The sequence below is a fragment of the Felis catus genome, chromosome E1 (genome assembly GCF_018350175.1).
Source record: "Felis catus isolate Fca126 chromosome E1, F.catus_Fca126_mat1.0, whole genome shotgun sequence".
NCBI lineage: Eukaryota > Metazoa > Chordata > Mammalia > Carnivora > Felidae > Felis > Felis catus.
In genome coordinates this window covers 45,960,102-45,985,683 of record NC_058381.1, presented here as the reverse complement: position 1 = coordinate 45,985,683, position 25,582 = coordinate 45,960,102, and the positions used below count along the sequence as shown (strand labels likewise).

The following is a 25,582-nucleotide window of genomic DNA, read 5'->3' as shown; positions in this document are numbered from 1 at the left end:
TCCAAACTATAACTATAAAAAGAAGAGTGGCATTATCCTAAACATTAAGCCCTTATCCTCCATAACAGTCTCAGAGATCTTAATTATCAATAAGAACTTTCATAAGGAAGCCCAGAGCCACCTAAAATTGATTTCATTCGTTAGAAAACATCTATAGTGGCTCTTCCTCTAAAGAAAAAAGGAAGCATACTATACCAACTAAGAAGTATTTATTAACATAATGCTATCAGTACTTTTCACAGGTTTGCACAGATCTAGCTTATATATTCTAAATCTAAATAAGAAAAATAACTTCCCTATGATGAGTTATTAACTTATATTTGCCTAAGTTATCCAAAATTGCCTAAGGTATCCCAGAAGGTCTGATCCATAGGCTCAAGAAAAGTTCTAAACACAGAATGTTTTGATTCTCATGATGGAGCTATGCATCAATGATGAGGACTAGTAAGAGGAAAACAAAGTAGACTCGCTAATTGTAAATGGAGCAATCACCAGCAATAATGTATTTTAAAAGTTGATGACTGTGCTTTCAAAGTGCACAATGAATATACAAAATGTCAAGCCTAACACAGAATTAAATTAATGGAGCAACCTTTAAAAATAAAGGTATCGGGGCGCCTGGGTGGCTCAGTTGGTTGAGTGGCCAACTTCGGCTCAGGTCATGATCTCACGGTCCGTGAGTTTGAGCCCCGCGTCAGGCTCTGTGCTGGCAGCTCGGAGCCTGGAGCCTGCTTTGGATTCTGTGTCTCCCCCTCTCTCTGCTCTTCCCCTGCTTGTGCTGTACCTCTCTCTCTCAAAAATAAATAAATGTTAAAAAAAAATTAAACAAAAAATGTATCTACAATGATACATTTTTTCTTGTTTTTTATTAATAAAATTTTTATTTTATTTATTTAGTTTTTAAATATAATTTATTGTCAAATTGTCTAACATACAGCGTGCAAAGTGTGCTCTTAGTTTTTGGGGTGGATCCCCATGGTTCATCGCTTACATAAACACCCAGTGCTCACCCCAACAAGGGCCCTCCTCAATGCCCATCACCCATATCCCCCTCTCCTCCACCCCCCCCATCAGTTTATTCTCTGTATTTAAGAGTCTCTTATGGCTTGCTTCCCTCCCTCTCTGTTTGTAACTATTCTTTTCCCCTTCCCTTCCCCCATGGTCTTCTCTAAGTTTCTCAAGATCCACATAGGAGTGAAAACATATGATATCTGTCCTCCTCAAAAATATGGAATGCTTTACGAATTTGTGTGTCATCTTTGTGCAGGGGCCATGATAATCTTCTCTGTATCATTCCAATCTTAGTATATGTGTTGCCAAAGGGAGCACTAACTTTTATTTTAGAATGGTTTTAGATTTATAGAAAAGTTGCTGAGGTAGTATAGGGAAATCTCATAAACCCTACACCTGGTTTCCCACTTAGATTAGTCATTTGCCAAAACTAATGAATCATATTGATACATTATTAACTAAAGTCCACACTTTGAGATTTCCTCAGTTTTTATTTAATATATATTTTCCAGTCCGTGATACATTACATTTAGTCATCACATATTAGGTTCCTTAGATTAGTTTCTCAGACTTTTTTGTTGGTAACCTTGACAGTTTTGAGATGTATGGGTCAGTTCAGTAGAATGCCCTCAGTTGGGGTTTGTCTGATGTTTTTCTCATGATTAGACTTTGGTTATGGTTTAGGGGAGGAAGACCACAAAGGCAAATTGCTATCCTCATCAAATAATTCCAAGAATGCACACTATCCATACACTCAAATTAACTAAACAGGTAGACATGTTGACATGCCCTACATCACTGCAAAAGAAAATTCAAGCCCTAGCTTCTTCAGCTGTGCCAACATTGATAAAAACAGACACTACCTCTTTGGCTCTTATTATGTGTCAGGCACTGTGCTAAGTGTGTTACAAATTTATGTCACTCAATCCTCAATAAAACCTTATAATATAATTATCATTTTTTCTTTTTGATAGATCAGGAAACAGGAGTTGAGATTTTCAGCAAATATGGCCACAGCTGGAGTTAGTTAAGTGCAGGATCCAGGATCTGAAGCCAGGCCTAATTCTAAAGCCTGTTCTCTTCTCCACCATTCTCTTTCTATACACAAATATATCATGACATGTTACAGTTGGTAGGAGACCAAAAAAAGACGAAAATATTCCAAGGTGATTTTGAAACAATCTCTAATTTCAAACCTCTTCACCTCAAATTAGATACTCAGTATGGCTCATTCAAATTCTTGAGTTCAGCAGCTTTTTCTGCGTGGAATTTTTAGGAAGCATAGATATCTCTTACAGATAAGCATAGAATGACAGAGCTAGAAGGAATTTTCAGTTTATTTTTGTCAATTTACACTTTTTAAACACTTTGTGGGGTTGAAGCTTTGAATAAAAGAGTCCAACACAGCAACTTAACAACAGCTAAAATTATAACTGAATGTCAGGGCACCTGGGTGGCTCAGTCAGTTAAGCATCTGATTCGGCTCAGGTCATGATCTCATGGCTCGTGAGTTTGAGCCCCGTGTCGGGCTCTGTGCTGACAGCTCAGAGTCTGGAGCCTGCTTCGGATTCTGTGTCTCCCTTGCTCTCCGCCCCTCCCCCACTCACACTGTCTCTCGCGCTCTCTCTCTCTCTCAAGGAAAAAAAACATTAAAAATTAAAAAAAAATTAAAACTGAATGTCAGTAGGTGTATACACACACACACTCTTACCTTATGTATTTTTGGTGTTCTTATCTGTTGGAACTGGATGCTGAGGATACATATAAGTCTCAATCTTGGCCACATATCAGACTGGTCTAGAAATCCAGGGATTTAAAAAAATCCTTATGCTCAAGTTACCACCCAGATCAATGAAATGAGAATACTTAGAGTCAGACCCAAGCATGACAGGGTCTTTAAAATTCCCTGGATGACTGAACGTGCAGCCAAAGTCGAGAAGCGTTAGTAGACATTGAGCGGAGCTATGAGACAGTGATGAACCGGATCCATTTGCAAGTTTCCAGTGCTAATAGACAGATCCTACAGGTAAGAAATACTAACTGTACAGAAGGATATGATCTCTAAATTGAGGATGAAGTTTACATTCATGGGTTAACTCCCTGTTTATTACTGATTTTGGTGGCTTGGGGGATTGTGGACTAAACTGGGATAATATTGTGTAATGTCAAGGTGGTTTTAACCTATCATTAACTAGACTCAATTTACTCCTTTGGGCTGGGCTTGAGAAGTTATACCACCAAGATGATGATGTCACCTAGATGAAAAGCTTCCTAATAAGATTCTAAAAACTGGAATAGCCTCTGCTTCTCCACATTAACCTGGTCTCAGGCAAGCCACAGCTCCTAAAGTATGAGAAGGGATGTTCAGGAACAGTACCAGACTTTATTTATAAAAACAGACAAGAATAAAAGAACATGGCGCACTTAGGAAAATCCAGAGTTTGACAGAACTAGAGTGCAGAAAGTATACGGAAGAGGCAGGCTATGAAAGCAGAAAAGTTGGCAGAGGCATAATCACAAAAGGCATAGTCATTATTTATGAGTAGACTTCACCCTCTAAGTGAAGTAGGGAAGAAAATGAAGGACACTGAGCAGGGGAGGAGCATGATCTGACCAGTGTTTTCAAAAGACAAATTTGGCAAGCATATATTAAGTTGGCATTATGGGGTCACAGGCTAAAGGCAAAGAGATCACTGAACTAGGCCCAAAGGAAAGGAAAGCCTGAATAAATGCACTAACGCTGAGAATACAGAAGAAAGGGTAGATTCGTTGAATATTTGGGACTGAGAATCACAAAGACCTTGCATCCCTGTGAAAGAGATGTTTCTAATCACTATCATCAGTTTTCCTGCCCCTTTCTTCCTCAAATACACTATCAGTCTTTTGCCCACACCGCTCCAGAAAAGTCACATTTACCAAGATCTCCTATAAAGCCCATCGCTAAATCCAATGGTCACTTCTCAGTTTTGTTACACAGACATACTTTTTTACACAAGTGCATAGACAAGTAAAAAGTATGTCTCCCTTCCCTGGTTATTGTCTCTCCTTAGTAGTTATCACTAATATATTCTGTATTTTACTTATGTACTTTAATTTTGGGCAGCTTCTCTACTAGAATGTAACTTCCATGAGGGCAAATAATGTTGTATCCACTGTTCTATCCCCCATGCCTAGAGCAACCGCTGACACCCCGTAGGTGCTCAAAAGATAGCTGCTGAATTAATTAATGAGTGAAAAGTGAGCCCTGGGGCACTATGCCATTTAGAGACTGGGGAGATGAGAAAGAACAAACCAGGGAGATAGGGAGCAACAGAGCTAGGAGAGGGTGGTATCCTGGAAGTTAAGTGAAGAGAAAACTTCAAGGAAAAGAGAATGATTAACTGCAACAAATGTTGTTATAATAAGGCAAAAAAAAAAAAAAAGTGAAATGAGTGAAAGAAGGGAATTCTGGATGCCTTAGAACCCATGATTGGGAAGGACTGACTGTAATTCTATTAACCAAGATACAGAACATAAGATGGGAGATTGCAAAGGATAAATAATAAGTCACTTTAACAAAGAATTTAATTTACAATCTAATTAATCTTAACCTCTATTTAGTGCCTTATCAATTCTAGATCTAGGACTAGAAGGAGGGAAAAATGAACAGCTAGAAATGAAATTATTTAATCCCTTGATTTTTTTTTAAGCCAAACAAGTATTTCTCCAACAGGGGCTCTATAACGATTCTTAACACTCAACACAAATGCTTATGTTTTACTTTTTTTTTTAATGTTTATTTATTATTATTTTTTTGAGAGACAGATAAAGTGTGAGTGGGGGAGGGGCAGAGAGGGAGACACAGAATTCAAAGCAGGCTCCAGGCTCTGACCTGTCTGCACTGAGCCACCCAGGCGCCCCTCTGTTTTACTTTTAAATCCTTTATTCTACTAGGGAGCTCCTTATTCATCTATTTATGTAAAAATTGGAAAGGTTCGTCTACTAATTACTAATTGCCTTTTTGAAATCTCTACTTGAATGTATCGTATATACCTCAAATTCAAAACATCCAAACATGAAATTCTCACTTTTTCCCTCACCCTTTCAAACTTGATACTCTATCAGAGCTCATCTCAATGAATTCATCACCAAATGTTGCTGATTTTTCTTTCCTAAATGTCCCTTGACCCCAACCTGTCTCCAACTCCTATGTCCATTCTCTTCTAAATGTTTATCCATAAAACAGCTGAGTAATCATTTAGAAATGCAAATGTAATAGCTTTCCCATTTAATGTTTAAAATGTTAAAGTGACCCCCCTTAGAATAGATACAAATTCTTAACATGGTCTGTAAGACCTTCATTTTCCTGCTTCATTTCTAATTAGATCTCCCTTTGTCCCCCAGTTTCTGACCTCTACCCTCAGGATGTCTATGAGAAACTACTATGTACCTGGGAAGTCAGGATAAAGTGGTTTTCACCTCAAATTCCTGCCTTCATATATGAAGATAAGTTTCAACAGCACTACTAATAGAAAATTTTTATTTTATGTCATATGTTCATAACAAAATAAACTTTCATAGTTATTCCTCTTACTCCCTAAAGGGATAGGATGATAGTTACCAGACTAAAAATCAAATATTGCCCTCCCACAATTCACCTCCAAGAAAAGGCACATCTTTCTGTTCTGATAAGTGTGTTTAAATCTATTGACACTCATTGAAAAACCAAAGTAATAAAAAGTCAATAAAAAATATTATCTAACTATCCCTCAATTTTTTTCACAAAAAAAGTTTATCCCATATGCCTATATTATTTGATTATAATAAGGGCAATGAAAATAAAAATTCAAGGTCAAAATGTTTTACAGAAAAAGGTGTTTTTTTAAAAAAAATTTTTTTAACGTTTATTTCTTTTTGAGAGAGAGAGAGAGAGAGAGACAGAGACAGAGCATGAGTGGGGGAGGGGCAGAGAGAGAGGAAGACAGAATCTGAAGCAGGCTCCAGGCTCTGAGGTGACAGCACAGAGCCGGACGCGGGGCTCGAACTCACGGATCGCGAGATCATGACCTGAGCTGAAGTCGGACACTTAACCAACTGAGCCACCCAAGTGCCCCAGAAAAAAGTTTTTTTTAAAGAAAAAACCTTGTTATATGTAACATACAAAATTCAAAACATTATTTCCCTCTCTAAACTTGTCATGTGTAAGGTCTTTACTAGAGTATTACTATATTGTATTTTTCTCTTAAGTAACCAGGAAATGTAAATACAACAATGATTAAGTGGTTGAATAAAAGGAATCATTAGGATGTAGTAGAATACAAAGATATTTAGGGGCACCTAGGTGGCTCAGTTGGTTAAGCATCCGACTCCCAGCTCAAGTCATGATCTCATGGTTTGTGGGTTTGAGCCCCACATCAGGCTCTGAGATGTAAGAGCCTGCTTCAGATTCTATGTCTGTCTGTCTGTCTGTCTCTCTCTCTCTGTCCCTCCCTGCTTCTTCACACTCTCTCTCTCTCAAAAATAAACATTAGGAAAAAAGAATATAGAAATATTTAATCAAAAAATAAGGAAGTAACTGGATAAAGAAACTGAATAAAGACTCACATGTAAATAAAGGAACTTCACATATGAGAAAACAGCATTATAAAGTACTAGAGAAAGGAAAGGCTATTCAACAACAAATAAGGTACAAAAATTAACTTTTTCACAGGAGAAAAAATAAATAGATCCCCTGTCATGCCATATTTTCATTATCAAAAAATTAAGGGGAAAGGGGGAAAAAATCAAAATGTAATAAAAATCTGAAAATAAAAAACACAAAACTTCAACTATTTAAAAACAATTTTCTGAAACAACATAGGGGGAATAAAGAATGAAAAACATGAATAAATTAAAATTTTAAACTTACATTCCACAGAGGTTTAGAGTTTTAGTCTTAGTCTAACCAAAAGACCAAAGTTTTGGTCTAACCAAAAGCAAAGTTTTAAGACAGAAAAGACACTGAGAAAAGATATTTGCAATAACTATCAAGGACTAAGGATCAATCTACAATTTGAAATCTGAATTTCATATAATTTTCACATGTTGTGACATTTTATGTTTTTTTTGTTTTTTTTGGTTTTTTTTTTTTTTGCTGAATCATAAAATAACTGTAAAAAATATCCTTAGCTCACAGGTTGCACAAGAACAGGTGGTAGACTGGATTTGACCCATGGGCTATAGTTTGCCATATCCAAAGAATATCCATAAATCAATAAGAAAAAGATATATAACCCAAGGGAAAAAATGCATAATGAATATAAGAAAGCTATTAACAAAAGAGGTCATCTGAAAGGCCAAAACACATCAAAGAAATTAAGGAAACAAATTAAATCACTAGGATATTACCTTCCACGTACCAGATTGGGGAAAATGAAGAAGTCTGACCATATGAATGTTGGGAAGGATATGGCAAAACGGGAACTCTCAAACACTTTTGAGAAGACTATAAATTAGTAGTGACACAGCACAGAAATTATCTAGTAAAAGTGAAATGCAAATAATCTACATCCTGGCAATTCAACTTCTAGGTATAGCTCCTAGAGAAACTCTGATATGTGTGTAACGATATTTACTGCAGCATTATATGTAATAACACAGAACAAAACAAACACTGAAATAAACTCAGATTTCTGTTAGGAGGGAAAAAAAATAAAAGAAGTATGCTCATAAAATTGAATACTATACAACACATACAAGAAATCAACCAAATCCTATATACCAACAAGAGCAAAATAAAATAAGCCAGATGCAGAATTCTATAGAGAGAATGTTACCACTTAGTAAATTTTAGAATATGTGTTATACTAAACTAAATACTGCTCATGGATACATTTGTATTAGGATTTTTCATCTCTGATAAAGGAGATTCAAATACCAACTTTTTTTTTTTTTTTAGCAAATCCTAAATCTGTATGTATGAGTCTGTATTATTTATGTCTGTGTGCATCTGTGTTAGGATATGGTTATACCAATGAGAACTAGTGAAAAGACATGCCATATTTTATTTTGAAAGTTATGGGGATTTACATTTATGAAAATTCATTATTGTAGCAAAATAAAGAATGGACTAAGGGTACTAAGACTGGAGACATAATAATTTAAGTGAGAAAAAAGAAAATCCTAAAATTAGGAAGTGAGAATGGAAGAGGACAAGAGAAGACAAAGTTGAGAAGCATTCAGAAGTTTTAATCAAGTGGACTTGATGGCAGGTTACATGTTGGCAGCCATTTTGGGAGTGCAGAAAGCTTCACATATTTCCCAAATGCTTCCTGAATACGCTTGCTATGGGCTTTTAAACAGCTTTCAAAAGTGACATCTACACTAGCTGATGATGATAATGGTCCATCAGCTATAGCTAAGTGATAGAAAAGGATTTTAGAAAACAAATATCAGTTAAAGCAATTTTGAAAGAGATGCAGCAGAAAGGTTTTCTCTGCTCTGCAGTTTCTGCCAGATTATATGCACAGCATGTCCTCCTGAGGGTTAAGGGTACTGGTGAATACTAACACCTCCGAGGAAGAGACGATAAAAGACTTCGGGACCATACAAGAACAAATTCCATACTTACTGTATGACTTTGGCCAAGTCATTTAACTTCTTTTTCTCTGCCTCTGTTTCTTCATCTGCTAAGTGAGTAACATAAAGTACAGGTGATCCTTGACAACATGGAATCGAACTGTGTGGGCCCTTATACGTGATTTTATAAATGTATATTCTCTTCCTTATGCTTTTCTTAGCTTTTTCTTTTCTCTAGCTTACTTCGTTGTAAGAATATAGTACATAATACATGTAACACAGAAACTATGTGTTAATCAATTGTGTTATCTGTAAGGCCTCCAGTCAACAGTAGACTATTAGTAGTTAAATTTTTGGAGAGTCAAAAGTTATTTGTGGATTTCAACTGTGCAGGAATCAACATTCCAAACCCTCAATTGTTCAAGGGTCAACTGTAATATAATTTATCCCATAGGTTCTGAAAAGTAAATGAGTATAATTATGTATGTATTTATGTGTGGGTGTATGTCTTTCTATGCACATACAAAGTGTTTGCTATCATTATTCTTCACCAGTTAGGAGGCACCCACTAAGTGCTAGGGCATTGCACTAGGTGCTGGAGAAGTGGAGATGACAAATTTATATTGTCTGCCCTCTTTACAGTATGTAGCCATCACACCGTGAGAGACAAACTTGTGAGCTAACGTGCTATCTTCAACCTAAGTAACTAAAACGTCCTGAAGCGATTTCTCAGTCTGAGCCTACCAACAATTTTGACGTCATTTAATCTTTTGACAATTGCTTAAAATCAACAGATAAGGCTTATAGTTTTATACAGAGAAAAATCCATATTAATATACAAACCTATAGATGAAGTTACTTTCTAAACTCTATTTTCATTATGTCTAACTTTTCCTGTTATTCTATTTCTTTTATCCTTCTGAAAGATTCTAATCTAAAAGATTCATTACTAAATAAAACTAATAAAATACTAATAAAACTTATCTCTGAATTTCCCCCCTACTCTAAGAATATATTCATTTTTTATTTCTTATATCTGCAACCATACTGTTAATCTGAAAGATTCATAAATAATACACTCAGAAACTACCTGGATCTTAGAATTACAAAGACAATGATGGTTCAATGAATATTAACAAGAGGTTTTTTTATTGCTTTGCTGAAAATGAATTACTCTTTATTTACGGTATAAAATCTTTTGTTTTTATGCTGTAATAAAGTATTTTTACATTTTCTTTAATAAAAAGATGTTTCTTTATTGCCCAAGACATCTACTACAACAGTCATTCCCTCATCAACTTACTTTGTAACAGTCTCCTTCAACAAAAGATATCTTAATTGCATCCAGCTCTCTATTGCAAATTTACAGTACTAATCCTTGCCAGCCATTTTGTTTTCAGCTTGTAACACTAGCAGCCAGCTGCCTTCGGCCTGACTCTATTAGCATATCGGATAATTTAGAAAGTAAGCACAGAAATGGAACCTAAAAGATACAGTTGGTTTTTATCAGAATATATCCATATATTAGATATTACTGTTTAAATATGCTTTATGTTTCTCTACTTCCTTTCAATTTAATTAATTTTCTTAATTTAAATGCTCATTTCCTGCTCACAGTAATTTTCCCTCCCCTAAACCTATAAATGAGGTTGACCTATTACTGTTTATATATAAGAATTTCAAATTTTAATAAAACAAACTACACATGTATTTTAAATATTTTCTGTAAAAGATAAAAGGGTTGGACATTTGGTACTGTAATTTACAACTATATTCCAGCAGACCATCTAGCCAAGAATAATAAATACATAATAGATAACATATATTGCTCGCACATTTCAAGGGTGTTTCTAACAGCCAGCAGACAGCAAACAATTCTCCACCTGTTTTGACTTGCAATGGGCTGCTGTTTGAATGTCAATAACAACGTGTCCTCACCAAGCATCACTGAAGTCTTAGATGACAAATCATCTAATACAATTTTAATAGGATGGTGAAGGGTAGGGCCAAAGAGTTCTTATTAGTGGCCTGTTCTTCAGAACTCTTTACCGTCACATCCTCCTGCCTTCCCCCAACAAGTCCCACTCATCTATATTTAATAAGTATTCTGAAATCATATTCTTCATTAACCCACACCATCACTTAAAGTAAAACTCTTTTTAGAGAGGCTCTTCTAGTTGATTAAATACTATTTAGAAAGTTTGTTAACTTAATAGAATATAACACCCTTGAAATAACAGTAAAAAAAAAAAGGCCAAAGTTGGGGGGGGGACCCCTGCAAGGAAATAAAATGCTCCAAAGATAGAAATTACTGAAGTGCTTTAACTTCATTTTCTCTTTCAAACCCCTCCCTGTCTCCACTGTATTTTTTATGCTTTTACTGTGATGCTAACTAGCCATCCAGTCTGCTATAGAAGCCTCTGGTTAGAATAGATTTCAAGGCTGCTGTGTCTTGTGAGGAACCAATCAGATTTCTTTGTTTCATCTGCAACATTCCATCAGGGTTATATAACATTTTAGATACATGAAACATTCTAATAATATAGGATATTTCAGTCTATAGTTAGCTATCTACTGTCACTAAATCTGACATATAAAAATCCCATATTATTCTTCTGTGTTACTCAATAAAATCAAAGGAATATAGTATAGATGAGAGGGTTATTTTTCTTTCGGGGAAGAAAACAGAGTGAATTTGCTTTGTCTAAAAGAAAGAGTTTGTGAAAATACAGCATCTGAGCACTCTGCAGACTACTCAGATGCGTGCTGATCCTCCTTATTTCTGTTTATAGTAAAGTGGCTGAGGTAATCCAACACAGTGGCAAACAGCCATACAGTTGTTAATTCTTATCACATACAACATGTCACTAGTATAGAATAAAATATTATAAATAGATTTCACATACAACATGTCACTAGTATAGAATACAATATTATAAATAGATTTAAACTCAGGCTTAATCTTTTGCAATTTTTTTAAAGCACAGAAAAATTAAGTGAAATATTTAAGACACCTGGACAAATACTTCCTCAAAGAAGAGAATTTGAACTCAAAATGTCAAACCCCAATTTAACACCTACAACACTAACCAAAAAATAGTATACCAGCAGCACTGTTCCTATATGATCAGAACACTTGCAGTACACTTTTACTGGCACCATACAAACATTTCCTCTCTCAATCTCTCTCTGCCTCAGATAATGCTGCATAACTTAAATACTGTTCTTCTGTGCTATTAATAAAACAACTCAGATATTCAAGAGCACATTAAGCTGAAACCTGTGAATCTAGTATTTTGTTTCTTTTTACAACTCAAAGGCATCCCACATATGATGGTTACAAATCAGCACAGGATTAAAATAGTGCCCGAATGCATAAAAAAGCTCAATCTGTTGGGTGTGGCTTAAGTAAATATATCTTGTCTCAACTGGACAGCTCCCCAGTAACATGCAGCCACTGAAACCCAAAATATATGAGTACATAAGTAAAGTGCTTCCGGGAAGGGGTGGGAAACTAAACCTCCATGTTTTTTCTATGCTTGATGTTCAATTGTTTCTATACTGTACTTCTAAAATGACAGTGCCTTGAGTCAATGCTGAACATTGCTCAAGAAACCAAGGACAGAGAAATTTTACTTGTCCTACTTCCTCTCTTCATTTTATACTCACTGTCTACAACATGGCCGTTCTTACAAACATTTTGCTTTCATAAAAGAGGTAATCATTTAAATCATGACTATGTGCAATGCGAACTCACACTGCATTACAGTCATCAATAAAATATGAAGTGCCAACTCCAGTGTTCATTCTACTTATTTTCCATCTCACCAGAGAATGCTCTACTAATGCTCTCTACTATTATAAATGAACAATATAAAGAAAAAGACATTGGTAGGAGCTGCGACAAATACAAAACAGAAAAAATATAAAACCTGTGTTTACTTTTTAACAATCTAGTATTAATAGGGAAAAAAACCCTTCATGTGTATGTGTGTGTTGTGTGTATATCTATCTATCTATCTATCTATCTATACATATATATACACACAACACACACACACACACATTATACACGTTTAGTACAAATATAAATCTGTTTATAATCTACCATGCATACATTTATTAAATGTTACACATGCAATATACCTGAAACCTGTATATATAGGGAGCATGCAGATTTCAGAACTATACATTTTCATTCTTAAATGGTCACAATCAAACATTAAAACAGCTAAGGATTTCTGACATACTGAACTATATCCAAGCTTTTAATCTTGTTAAACAATTTTCTCTGCTATTCAATGCAGCAAACCCACCTTTGAATCATATTGACGGTTATTTTTTTCCCATGCCCTCTACGTGCTGCACCATTTTGTCTGTCTTCTGGCCAGTGGAGAGATCGGCAGACAGCAGTGAAGGAGTGTACTGGAGTCAGCAGAGGCAGTGCCAGCCTCCTGCTGCAGTCTGTATATTGAACGCACTCAAACCCACAGGTGCCTACGTAAAATCCTCCAGCTGCAGCTGCCACTTAATGTTTCCTTCAGCAGCAGATCTGTATGCTATTTTCACTTTGCTTTAACCCAATAAATGGACAGGATACACAAGTGTGCACCTTTTAAAAATGAATTTTACATAAAATATTTATAGACATTATCTCCATTAAGTAGCTAAAAATGAGTGACTTTTTAAATCAGAAAGATAATCACTAAATTATGAAGATTCAGAAGAATAATCACCAAAAGAGAAATACATTTCTAACACTCTATAAATTCTAAACTGGTAATTTAATTCTTCAAAAATATAGAACATTAAAAGCCAGCATATGATTTACCTTACGTCTTCTTACATAATTATGAAAGTAATTTTTCGTATACCGTAAGTATATCACGTATAAATCCATAAAAAGGCCTGCCTCTAACCATACCTTTTCATCAGTACATAATCCACTGATAAGAAAATACATAACTTCTCTGTTAAAAGGCTAAGTGAATCAAGGTAAACCAATGTTCAAACACTAACAGATGAAAAAGAAACAGAGGCTCACAATCCTTTCACATAAACTTCAAACACATACACTTTTATCCTACCCGAATTCTAGAATTCAAAAACCAGCAAAAATCTTAAGGAATCAAAAAAAGTCTTTTTAATTTTTCAGGTGAACAAATTAAGGACCAGAGAGGTTAACACTGAGGTACCTTTCCCAAGGTCACACAGCTAGTCAGCAGCAAAACTTTGTCTTCAAAACATGTCTTTTTTCTTTTTAAGTTTATTTATTTGAGAGAGAGAGCACGAGTGGGGAGGGGTAGACAGAGGGACAGAAAGAATCTCAAGCAGGTTCCACATTGTCAGCACAGAACCCAATGTGGAACTTGAACTCATGAACCATGGGATCATGACCTGAGCCAAAACCAAGAGTCGGATGCTTAACCAACTGAGCCACCCAGGCACCCCAAACACATCTTTTAATAAGTAATTAACAACTACTAAAGCTCAACCAAAATCAAATAGTAACATGAATATTCTTATAACTATTAAATAAATATTGTGATTAAATAATCTTTGCAAAAAAGAAATCTCCAGGCCCAAATGGTTTCACAGGTAATTCTACCAAACATTTAGATAAATAACACCAATTCTACACTATCTCTTCCAGAAAAGAGAAGGAAATACTCCCAACACATTTTATGAAGACAAAATTACTCTGATATCAAAGCAGATAAAAACATTACAAAATAAGAAAACTATAGGCCAATATCCCTCTTGAACACAGAAACAAAAATCCTCAACAAAAAATTAGCAGATCAAATCCAATGATGTATAAACACACACACCCAGTGACCAAGAGGAGTTTATACTAGGCATGCTCAGCTAGTTTACTACGGAAATCACTCAATGTAACCCATCATATTAATGATTTAAAGAAGAAAAATTGCATCATCATATCACTTGATGCAGAAAAGTATTTAAAAAATCCAACATCCCTTCATGAAAACATTAGAAAATTAGGAATAGGAGGGAATTTCCTCAACTCTAGATAAAGAACATCTACAAAAAAACCTGCAGTCAACATCATACTTAGTGGTAAAGACTAAATGCTTCATCCTTAAAATCAGGAACAAGGCAAGAACACACATTCTCACCACTGCTGGCTACCATCATACTAGAAGTACTAATCAGTGCACACAGATTACAAAGGAAGAACTAAAACTATCTTTATCCTTAGAAGACATTATTGTCCACTTAAAAATTGAAAGGAATCTACCAAAATCAAACAAACCACCCCCCCCCAAACACCTCTTAGAACTAAGAAGTGAGTTTAGCAAGTCATAGTACAATGTCAAAAAAAAATCAATCATAAATCTATATACATATACATGTGTGTATATGTATACACACACACACACACACACACACACACAGGCAATATACAAATAGAAAACAAGATTCTAATGGCATCCCATTAACAACATCTAATAAAAGAAAAAAGAAAAATATTTAGGCATAAATTTGACAAAACAAATATAGGATCTGTATGGTAAAAAATGCTAATGAAAGACATCAGGTAAGATCTAAATAAATGGAAAACCATATCATATTCATGGACTGGAAGACCCCACATAGTAAATATTTCAAGTCTACTCCAAATGGTCTGTAGATTTAATGCAATTCCAACCAATATCCCAGAAGGATTTTTTTTTTATAGATACAGATTCTAAAATGTATATGGAAAGGCAAAAGATCTAAACTATCTAAAATAAGTATGAAAAAGAAAAATCAAGTTACAGGAACCACACTACCCTGTTTTAAGACTTTCTATAAGCTACAGTAATCAAGACAGTATGCTATTATACACAGATATAAACATATCAGTGGAAAAGAATAGATGGCACAGAAATAGACCCAAACAAATATGGCCAAAAGACTTGACAATGATGCAAAAGTAATTCAAAAGAGAGAGGATGTTCTTTTCAACAACAGGAACAACTGCCTATCCATATGCAAAAAGCACACACATCAACCTTAATCTTACATGTTATATGAAAAATAGCTCAAAACAGACCATAAATCTAAACTCTAAAACTTACAGGGAAAAAATAAGAGAAATTTTTATGACCTGGGTTAGGCACAGTTTTAAGATATGATACCAAAGGGATGACCCATTTAAACAACAACAACAACAACAACAAAGATAAACTGGACTTCATCAAAATTTTAAACTTTTGCTCTGAAAAAAAAAAAAATCACTGTTATGAGAACCAAAAAAGCAATTCACATATCCAACAAAGGATGGATATCTGGAATATACAGCGAACTCTCAAAACTCAATAGCAAGAAAACAAACAACTGAATTAAAAAATGGGACGAGGGCGCCTGGGTGGCGCAGTCGGTTAAGCGTCCGACTTCAGCCAGGTCACGATCTCGCTGTCCGTGAGTTCGAGCCCCGCATCGGGCTCTGGGCTGATGGCTCAGAGCCTGGAGCCTGTTTCTGATTCTGTGTCTCCCTCTCTCTCTGCCCCTCGCCCGTTCATGCTCTGTCTCTCTCTGTCCCAAAAATAAATAAACGTTGAAAAAAAAATTTTTTTAAATAAAAAAAAAAAATGGGACGAAATCTAAACAGACACTTGATATATATACTAAAGGCAAATAATCACATGAAAATGTGTTCAGCACCATCAGCCACTAGAAAAATGCAAATTAAAACTACAATGAGCTTCCACTGACCATTTGACAGAATGGCTAAAAATAAAAGATACCTATCTTGAAAGTACCAAGTGCTAGCAAGGATGTGCAACAACTGGAACTCTCACACACTGCTGGTGGGAGTGACAATGGTATAGCCACTCTGGAAAACAGTTTAACAGTTTCTTATAAAGTTAAACATATACCTCCCATATAATCCAACAATCTCTCTCCTAGGCACTGACCCTAGAGAAATGAAAGCTTACATTCACACAAAAACCTATACATGAATGTTTCTAAGTTGCTTTACTCATAACTTCTACCAAATGGAAACAACCCAAATGTTCTTTAGTGGGTGAATGAATAAAGAAACAATGGTACATCTATACAATGGTGTACCACTGGGCAATAAAAAGCAATAAACTATTGCTGGACACAACAACTTGAATGAATCTGAAAGGCATTATGCTGAATGAAAGGAGCCAGTCTTTAAAGGCTCTATTATTCTGTTTTCCATTTATATCCCATTCTTAAAACAAACGAACAAAAACTACAGAGAGAAAGAAAAATAGCTCATTGCTTTTCAGGATTAGGGATGGAGTAAGGGTGTAACCAGAAGGGGTACCATAATGTAACCTGTACCATTATGTATGCTAATTGTGGTGGCAACTACATATATCCATATGCATGTTGAAATTCACTGAACTGTACATACACACATACAAAGTAAATCCTACCTTACAAGTTTTTAAAACTTCAGCCACCACCATGTGGTCATGACTCCCAATTCTAGACCTCTTACTCTGCCCTCTCCTAAGCCCCTAACCCATGTATCTAACTTCTCCTGAATATACCATTATCACTGCAAACTTATTATCTCCAAAAATTAATTCATTACATTCCCTCTTAAAATTCAAGTGAATGGGACCCACCATTCACCCAACCATCTAAGCCAGAAACATGAGAGTAATCTTTGAGTAAGTTACAGCATAACCAGGACAATAACTTGAACTATGGTACTGCTGTATCTCCAGTACCCCTAACTGTAGCTAGCTAACATAGAGCAAGCACTCAGCCAGTATTTTTTGTTGAGTGAATACATAAATGAATAAATAAAAGGATGGCACCTTCTTCATTTAGCCCAAACTCAATCAATCAAATCCAGTGGGATCTCTCCATCTCCACTGCCACCTTTTAATTTCAGGCCCTCATTATCTCTCACTTGGACACTGCTGCCACTGCTCCTAACATTGACATGTGTTGTTTTGCCCTGCCCACTATCATACCACACCCCTTTCTGGGAACTGCCCTTCACCAATCTTCATTCCATCTGCTAATTTACTCCCTCTCTTTGCCATGGTTGATTTCTACCGAAGTAAGTTACCTAACCCAAGGTGACATGATGACAAACCTTACCCAACCCCAGTCCAGAGTAGAACTGATTTGTCCAGGGTGCATACAAAGACCTAAGTTAGGAAAGAGTGAACCTACCCATGGGCATATGGATTTGAAAACAAAATGATTGAGTTGGTGTTCACCTCTGGGTGCCTAAGCTGTTAAGATGTAAAAGTGAAGTGTTGTTAGTAGCTATGTTCCACTATGTGAACTGAACAGAGGAAACTAATGTGTAAGGTCAGAAAAGAATGAAACAGACACACAGAAAGCAGCAGATATAAGAAATGGATATAAGAAAGCAGATATAAGATAAAGAAAGCAAATATAAGAAAGTACCAAACTATCTGTATGTTGTTCCCTAAATGTATCAAGTTCCCTCACAACTTCAGCCATTATAATTTCTGTATCCTCTACCTAAAACAAGTCACTACTTCCTCCCAGAATTGTTCCATTTCCCTCAAGTCTGAGATGGAGTTCTTTTTCTATGCTCTAACAGCATCCTGTACAGAACTTCATCATAATAGTTCTCATACTGTATTTTAATACTACAGGTTTACTTACACCATAGAGTATAATCTGGGAGAGACTATGTCTTATATCTCTAAGTAAACTGTATCCCTCAGTATTTTACCTGACCCATAATAGGTGCTCACAATATAATCAGGGATGAAAAGACAGCACACAGACAGGAAGGGAGGAAAGAAGTATCTAAATAGTTCCTAATAGTATTTTAGCCTCAGAATATAAAGTGATTGGAAGGTTAACAGAAAGGAGATTTACTCCGAGTCTGGCCATAGATGGGAACTAAGAATTAATTGCTAAGTAACACAATATTCTGAGTAAAGAAATGACTACACTAACTAACTAGTACATGAATAATACCAGAGGTAACAGAACGGGTCATAAAGTACATTTTTAGAGCAGAAAAAGTACAGCTAAGCATTATTTTGAAATAATCAGTTTTTTTCTTCAATATTGTCTTTCTCCCACCAAACACCCAAAACTTCAAGCAGCCAAGTCTTTTGTGGTTAGGATGGAAAGTGACAGCAAAAGGGCAGACAAACCTGTTCCAAATATTTGAGTTTGAAAAATCTGGCTCCTTAACAAAAGACACAAAAAGGATTCATTATCATTAAAAATACATATTTAGAAGAAAAATTTTAGTAAGAGCAAATCTCCCATGTACTCCTAATCTAGACTAGAAAAGAATAACCCTGGTCAAGAACAATATAGAAATCTATCTTCTAGGTTGATCAGCTGGTTTGTTTCCCAGGCAAGGCCTCTTACACAGAAAAATCCTATGGTTCTCAGGGCCGTCTTCAGCTTTGCAGGTCATAAACCAAGTCTGTAAAGAAGATATGTCTTCAAAGCAGATAACCCTGATTTTATTTCAGGTATTTTAGGCTGGTTCTCTCCCTAGCCTCAGCAAATAAACCTTAACTAGTAAATAAATCTTAATAGTAACAGTTGAAATTCCACTAATTGGTTTAAGAAAGGTTATGTGCTTGGGCACCTGGGTGGCTCAGTCAGTTGAGCTTCTGAGTCCTGATTTCAGCTTAGTTCATGATCCCAGGGTCATGGGATTGAGCCCTACATTAGGTTCTACACTGAGCATAGAGCCTGCTTAAGATTCTCTCCCTCCCTCCCTCCCTCCCTCTCTCTCTCTCTCTCTCTCTCTCTCTCTCTCTCTCTCTCTCCCCTGCTCACATGAGCTCTAAAATTAAAAAACAAAAACAAAAACAAAAAACGAAAAAAAAAAGTTATGTGCTTTACTTTGGCCAATGGGATGTGAAGTGAATGGGGGCGGGAGAGAGAAAGCTTTCTGGTAAGTTTTCCTCAATCTTAAAAATGGACCCAGAAAGGCCTGTTGTTCTACCAGTCTCCAAACAATGCTGTGTGTAGATATACAAGCTGAAGGTATGGTAGTTCTCTTGCAGCTATTTAAAGACAAGCCAGAAAACCACCACCGAGATGCTGAAAATGGCACAGCAGAAAGATGGAAAGAAACAGAGTCCTTGGTGACGCTGCTGAGCCTCAGAATTAACTTATCTATAAATCACCACACCTCCTGAATTCTCTATTTTATGAACTTATAAATCTTCTTCATATTTCAGTCATTCTAAACTGGATCTTTGGTAATTCTAACCATTCTAACTGTTACAACAGCAAATAAAACTGACCAGGGAAAAAATTATACAAGATCTAATCAAACATAAATTTTAACAGAAAGTTCTCATTTCCTCTAGAAATTTTAAACTTAATAAACCTGGGACCAGGGTGCTGAGTTAAGATGCTAAACTCCTTTTTTTTTTTTAATGTTTTATTTATTTTTTGAGAGAGAAAGTGCGAGCAGGGGAATGGCAGAGAAAGAGACGGATAAAGGATCGTAAGCGGGCTCCGCATTGACAGTAGCAAGCCTGATGTGGGCCTCAAACTAACAAATCATGAGATTATGACCTGAGCCAAAATCGGACACTCAACCCACTGAGCCACCCAGGTGCCGTCATGCTAAAATCTTTTTTACTCATCAGTTTAAAACCCTGTAACGGCTCCCTTATGGCTTTAAAGATATAATCCAAACTCTTTAGCATGGCATACAAAACATTTCATTAACTGATGAGTGATTAACTGTCCATTCTTTTTAGCAACTTTCTAACTCACCCTAGGTTCCAGGAACAGAGAATTCTTACAGTTGCTGGAATGCACCATATAGTCTCCCATCTTCATCTACTGGCAAATGCTACTTTCTCTAGTGGACCCCTAATGCATACTTACCCTTCAAAGTTCAACTTGAATTCTCCTCTCCTTCCTGCCTATCCCCAACTGTATTATCACTGATAGGTTTGGAATCTCTCTTCTGTATTAGAGTCTGAGCTCCCTGAGAACAGGAACTATCCGCAACATGTATCATAATGCTTAATACAAAGTAACTACTAAAAAAATCTTTGAGATTTAATTAACTGTACTTGGGGCAGTCCTAAGTTCTTTCCATTATGCTATTGAATACAGACTTATAAAAATATATCCATCATCACAGAAAGTTCTACTGAACAGTATTATTCTAAAGGGTCACTAAATTATTTCAAAGTGATTTAAAACTAGCTTTATCTGATTTTTTTTAGTTACAAAATATAACATGAAATAATATTATGGCTTTTTCAGAAAATTCATGCCATGTGACAAATATTTATTAAGAAAACTGGACCAAGGAAACGAAACAGATAGGAGATGTCTCTGTTCTCAATAACATTCTTGGTCTGAGCACAGACTACTATCTAAAGGCTGTATAATAATCATAAATGATATTTACCAAATTCTTTCTTAATCAAAATGATAAGCTCCCTAAAATAAAATCTTTAGTGAGCAAAATTTTCCCACAATTTTCAAATTTTACACATATTTCAAGTTAATATAGACTAACACACGAGTATAATTTTGGTTAAAGTATCTAACACAGTGAAAGGCACATAATAAATATTCAGTAAATGTATGCTGATCCTGAATCTATTGCATGCAGATGAACAAAGTAATTTTCCAAGTTTTATATCTTTATGTACTGGAAGAGCCAACAACAGGCTGCCCCAAGATGGGCCACTTTGGCATAAAGATCATTTTGAGTTAAAAAGCAATTAAAACGGGGAGACTGTGTGGCTCAGTCAGTTGAGCATCTGAGCTTGGCTCAGGTCATGAGCTCCATGAGTTCAAGCCCCAAGTTGGGCTCTCTGCTGTTAGTGCAGAGCCGGCTTCAGATCCTCTGTCCCCCCTCTCTCTCTGCTCCTCCTCCTCTCATGCTTGTGTGTATGTGTGTGTGTGCGTGTGCTCTCTCTCAAAAATAAATTTTAAAACATTTTTAAAAAAGCAATTAAAACCCTGCAGATTCAAGAAAAGTGTTTTACCTTCCCCTTCAACTGCCTAAAAAGAATTAAGATAATCTACTCTAGGAAAAGAGCTATTCCCATAGATAACCACATTATTACATAAGCCAAGTACGGTAGATAGGGAGGAACCTAGCAAGATCTGTTTGATCAAAGTCCTCTATGTCCCATTGTGTCAGAGTGGCCTAGCAAACATTTGTTTACTAAACATTTACCTTTTTTCATCTTCCTGTGAAATGCATTCCTTCCTTTTAAAGCCCCAGACCCCTTCCTCTCCTTAGTTCAGAATGACATATATATACCTTATGTTGCCTGCATTTGGAATTTCCTGTCTATATGGATTTTCCATTCTTAGCCTATTAAGTTTGATTTTCTTCTATTAACCTGTCAATGTCCATTTAATTCTTAGTCTGGGAAGAAGGATCTTGATGAAGACAGGAATTCCTGCTCCCTGACAATACACACAGAAAGGACATTTCAATGACATAGACTCATCTGAGGATAGTAAAACCATTTTGTTATGGAAATGAACCATTTTGTTTGTGAGATTGAGCCCCCTATCAGGCTCTTTGGTGACAGTGTGGACCCTGCTTGAGATTCTGCCTCCTCTCTCTCTGACCCTCCCCTACTTGTATGTGCACAAGTGCTCTCGCTCTCGCGTGCGCTCGCTCTCTCTCTCTCTCTCTCTCTCTCTCTCTCTCAAAAATACACTTTCAACGGGCGCCTGGGTGGTTCCATCCGTTAAGTGTCCAACTTCGGCTCAGGTCATGAGCTCATGGTTCATGGGTTTAAGCCTTGCGTCAGGCTCAGAGCCTGGAGCCTGATTTGGATTCTGTGTCTCCCTTTCTCCCTCTCTCCCTGCTCCTCCCCCACTTTCTCTCTCTCTCTCTCTCTCTCTCTCTCTCTCTCTCTCTCTCTCTTTAAAATAAACAAAAAAAAAACCTCAAAAATAAACTTTTAAAAAAATGTCTTTAAAAAAATAAAATTAGTGTTATAGTTATATCTTTATCATATATATTTTTATTAATATTACTTCACTGATATACCCTATTGATTACACAAAGTAATTTTACAAAAGACATTTCATTTGAAAATTGTTGAATCACAGAGCTACATGCAAGAATTTCAGTCATTCTGATAGTAAAGATAACATTTTCAGTGTTTACTTGTTTCTTCAACTTACTAAAAGATTAATGGTGGTTTAGGAAAAAAACAAAACAAAACAAAACTCAGCTCATTTATCTTTAGTTTAAAAACATGACCAGTTTGCATCTTGATAATGCATAAAAGATTCCTTTGAAATTCCTTTAAAGAACCAGGATTTTTGATGGAAGATACTTAGGGATGAATTAAAAAAAAAACATGACTCCTGCTCAGAACATTCTGAATCTGGAAAAAAAAAAAATTAAGTTAACCTATTTTTTCCAGGAAGTCAAATAAAACCTGATAGAAAAAATCTATGAAAATGGGGTGGGGTGGAGCAGAGCATATTTTTAATGTTAAATTTTTGGTTATTGAGTTTCTTTAAAGACATACAAATTATACTTGTATGAAAAATGCTTCCCATTTATAGAACTGTATTCCAGAGATTCTTGAGGGCAAGAGTGTATGAATGCTGCACCAAAGCAATTTTTAAAAGACACTTTCTCCTTTTAGCATCTCATTCATTTCATGGCTCTCTCATTAACCTTTTACTATCATCAGTACATGTATATTGTATATATTATTATTAAAACTGCCATATACCATAAAAAGTAAGCATGATTATATATTATGTATGAGGAAACCATGGGATAATATAGAATACCACAAATTAGCAAAACCACAAATCTATAATCTAGAGGCTTTTAATTTGAAATATTTAAAATTTTCTAAGAAAACAAAAACTACATATATTCAGATGAAAAATTTGACAGCATTAATTTACTATTTTAATTTGGTGAGAGCATTACTATATATCAAAATATGCTATATAAAAAAAGCATTTAAAAAAATTACACATATATATGTTATTTTTAAGCCCAGCGCAGAGCCCAACATGGGGCTTGAACTAATGACCCTGAGATTAAGACCTGAGCTGAGATCAAGACTCTGATGCTTAAACAACTGGGCCACCCAGGCATCCCGAAAAGTATATATTTGAACACTATTTAAATCTATTTTTAGATCAGAAATTAGAACATATTTCCTAAATATTTATCTCTCTTCATTGAACATTCTGATTTATGTATGTAGGATCATAAGTGGCATATCTGAAATATACTTGGCTTTTAAAGTAACTGATCTGCAGAAAGTGTCCAAATTAAACCAGTTTAAATAATTTAATCTTTTAAAAAACTGCTATTTAAAACATATGATTGGATTAATAATGGAAGTCAGTTTCATCAGAGGAACTTCAATCAGTATTTTATATTTCAAGCACCTTGTGCAATATGCAGAGTATAGGCACCTGGAAATAAGCACAAGCTAATTAGAAGAATGAAAACTTACTTCCTATAAGCTGGAAAGAATTAGTCACAAAAGGACTTGTGCTAACAGCAAAACCTCTACGTAATTTTCTCTGGCTTCTTTCTTCAGCAACAATGATGGAAATGGTAAACTATGAAAGTACCAAACTATGACTTTGAGCTGCTATATTGCAGAGCAGTGCTAAAAGGGCTGTAACATTAATTTGTCCTAAAATCCAGGGGAAGCATAATCTCAAAGGTCAAATAAGGGTAAATTATAGGGGCACCTGGGTGGTCTAGTAGGTTGAGAGTCCAACTCTGGATTTTGGCTTAGGTCATGACCTCATGGTCCTGAAATTGAGCCTTGAGTTGGGCTCCACGCTGAGCACAAAGTCTGCTTAGGATTCTCTCTCCCTGTGTCCCTCTCCCACTTGCACACATGCTGTCTCTCAAAAAATAAAAATTAAAAAAAGAGTAAATTACAAATAAACCCAGAAGAATGGAAATAAACCACGGAGTTAAACAAATTACATTTAAAAGCAAGATTTTGTGCAAAAGGTAAAAGCTTATTTCTGGAGAGTTATTCATTTAATATATGATCACTGTGCATAGCATATGGGCCTGGAATGACATAATGACACCAGTAAGCCAGGCTCTCTAGTCAGAAATCTCAGAACAAATTATTTCTGCTCATTCTTTTCCTTTCCCTGATACCCTAGTACCCAAATCCTTTCTAGTTCATCCCAAAAATGTCTTCCTTGTGTAACCTCATTAGTCCTGCTGTCGCCTTTTTTTTTTTTTAATGTTTATTTATTTTGAGAGAGAGAGAGGGAGACAGTGAGAGAACAGAGGAGGGGCAGAGAGGGAGGGAGAGAGAGAATCCCAAGTAGGCACCACACTGCCAGCACAGAGCCCATGCAGGGCTCGATCTCGTGAACCATGAAATCCTGACCTGAACCCAAATCAAAAGTTGGACACTTAACCAACTGAGCCACCCAGGAGCCCCCGCTGTCACTTCTTTGGCTCTTTCATCATCTCTGAACTACTATCTCTTCACCATAGTCCATTTTATACACTGACCCCAAAGTTAACTTCCTTCAAATGTTATTCATTCATAAAACAAATACATACTATTGAGTGCTTACCAGGTGCCAGACAGGATACAGAAGTGGGAAAGACAGTGAACTTGTCATGAAACTTGTTTTCCAGTAGGAAAGGAAGAAAATAAAACAGAGAAATAAGGGGCGCCTAGGTGGCTCAGTTGGTTGAGCGTTTAACTCAATTTTTGGCTCAGGTCGTGATCCCAGCGTCATAGGATTGAGCCCTGCATAGGGCTCCATGTTGAGTGTGGATTCTCTCTCTCTCTCTCTCTCTCTCTCTCTCTCTGCCCCTCTTCCCTACTTGTGCATGCTCTCTTTATATATATAATAAAAAGAAATTTTTTTAATTTAATTTAAAAAACAAGAGAAACAAGATACACAGTAAGATAAATAGTGATAATTACAACAGAGACAAAATATAAAAGGGGTACAAAATAAAAGGAGGGACATAAAGAAGGGGTACTTGTTGCTGTAATTTCTCACTATGGCCTTTGTATTCATCATTCCATTCTGTCTGCCAACTTTCTTTTCCCACCAG

The 25,582-nt window shown here is 35.9% G+C and overlaps 1 protein-coding gene and 1 non-coding gene across 11 annotated transcripts in view; both read right to left on the bottom strand.

Annotated features, from left to right (window-relative positions):
- TANC2 (tetratricopeptide repeat, ankyrin repeat and coiled-coil containing 2) overlaps nucleotides 1-25,582 on the bottom strand; it is a 379,268-nt gene that overhangs the window by 271,438 nt on the left and 82,248 nt on the right. The window contains exon 1 of one of the 10 annotated variants that reach the window (XM_045044008.1): nucleotides 12,864-13,133. The exons of the other annotated variants lie outside the window; for them this stretch is intronic. The gene's annotated coding sequence lies outside the window, so the exon portion shown is untranslated. Of the gene's footprint in view, nucleotides 1-12,863; nucleotides 13,134-25,582 lie in introns of those variants that run through there. 10 annotated transcript variants of the gene reach the window in all.
- Nucleotides 1,223-1,329, bottom strand: LOC111557960. Its single transcript, XR_002738358.1, has one exon. It is a non-coding gene; the product is annotated as a U6 spliceosomal RNA (small nuclear RNA).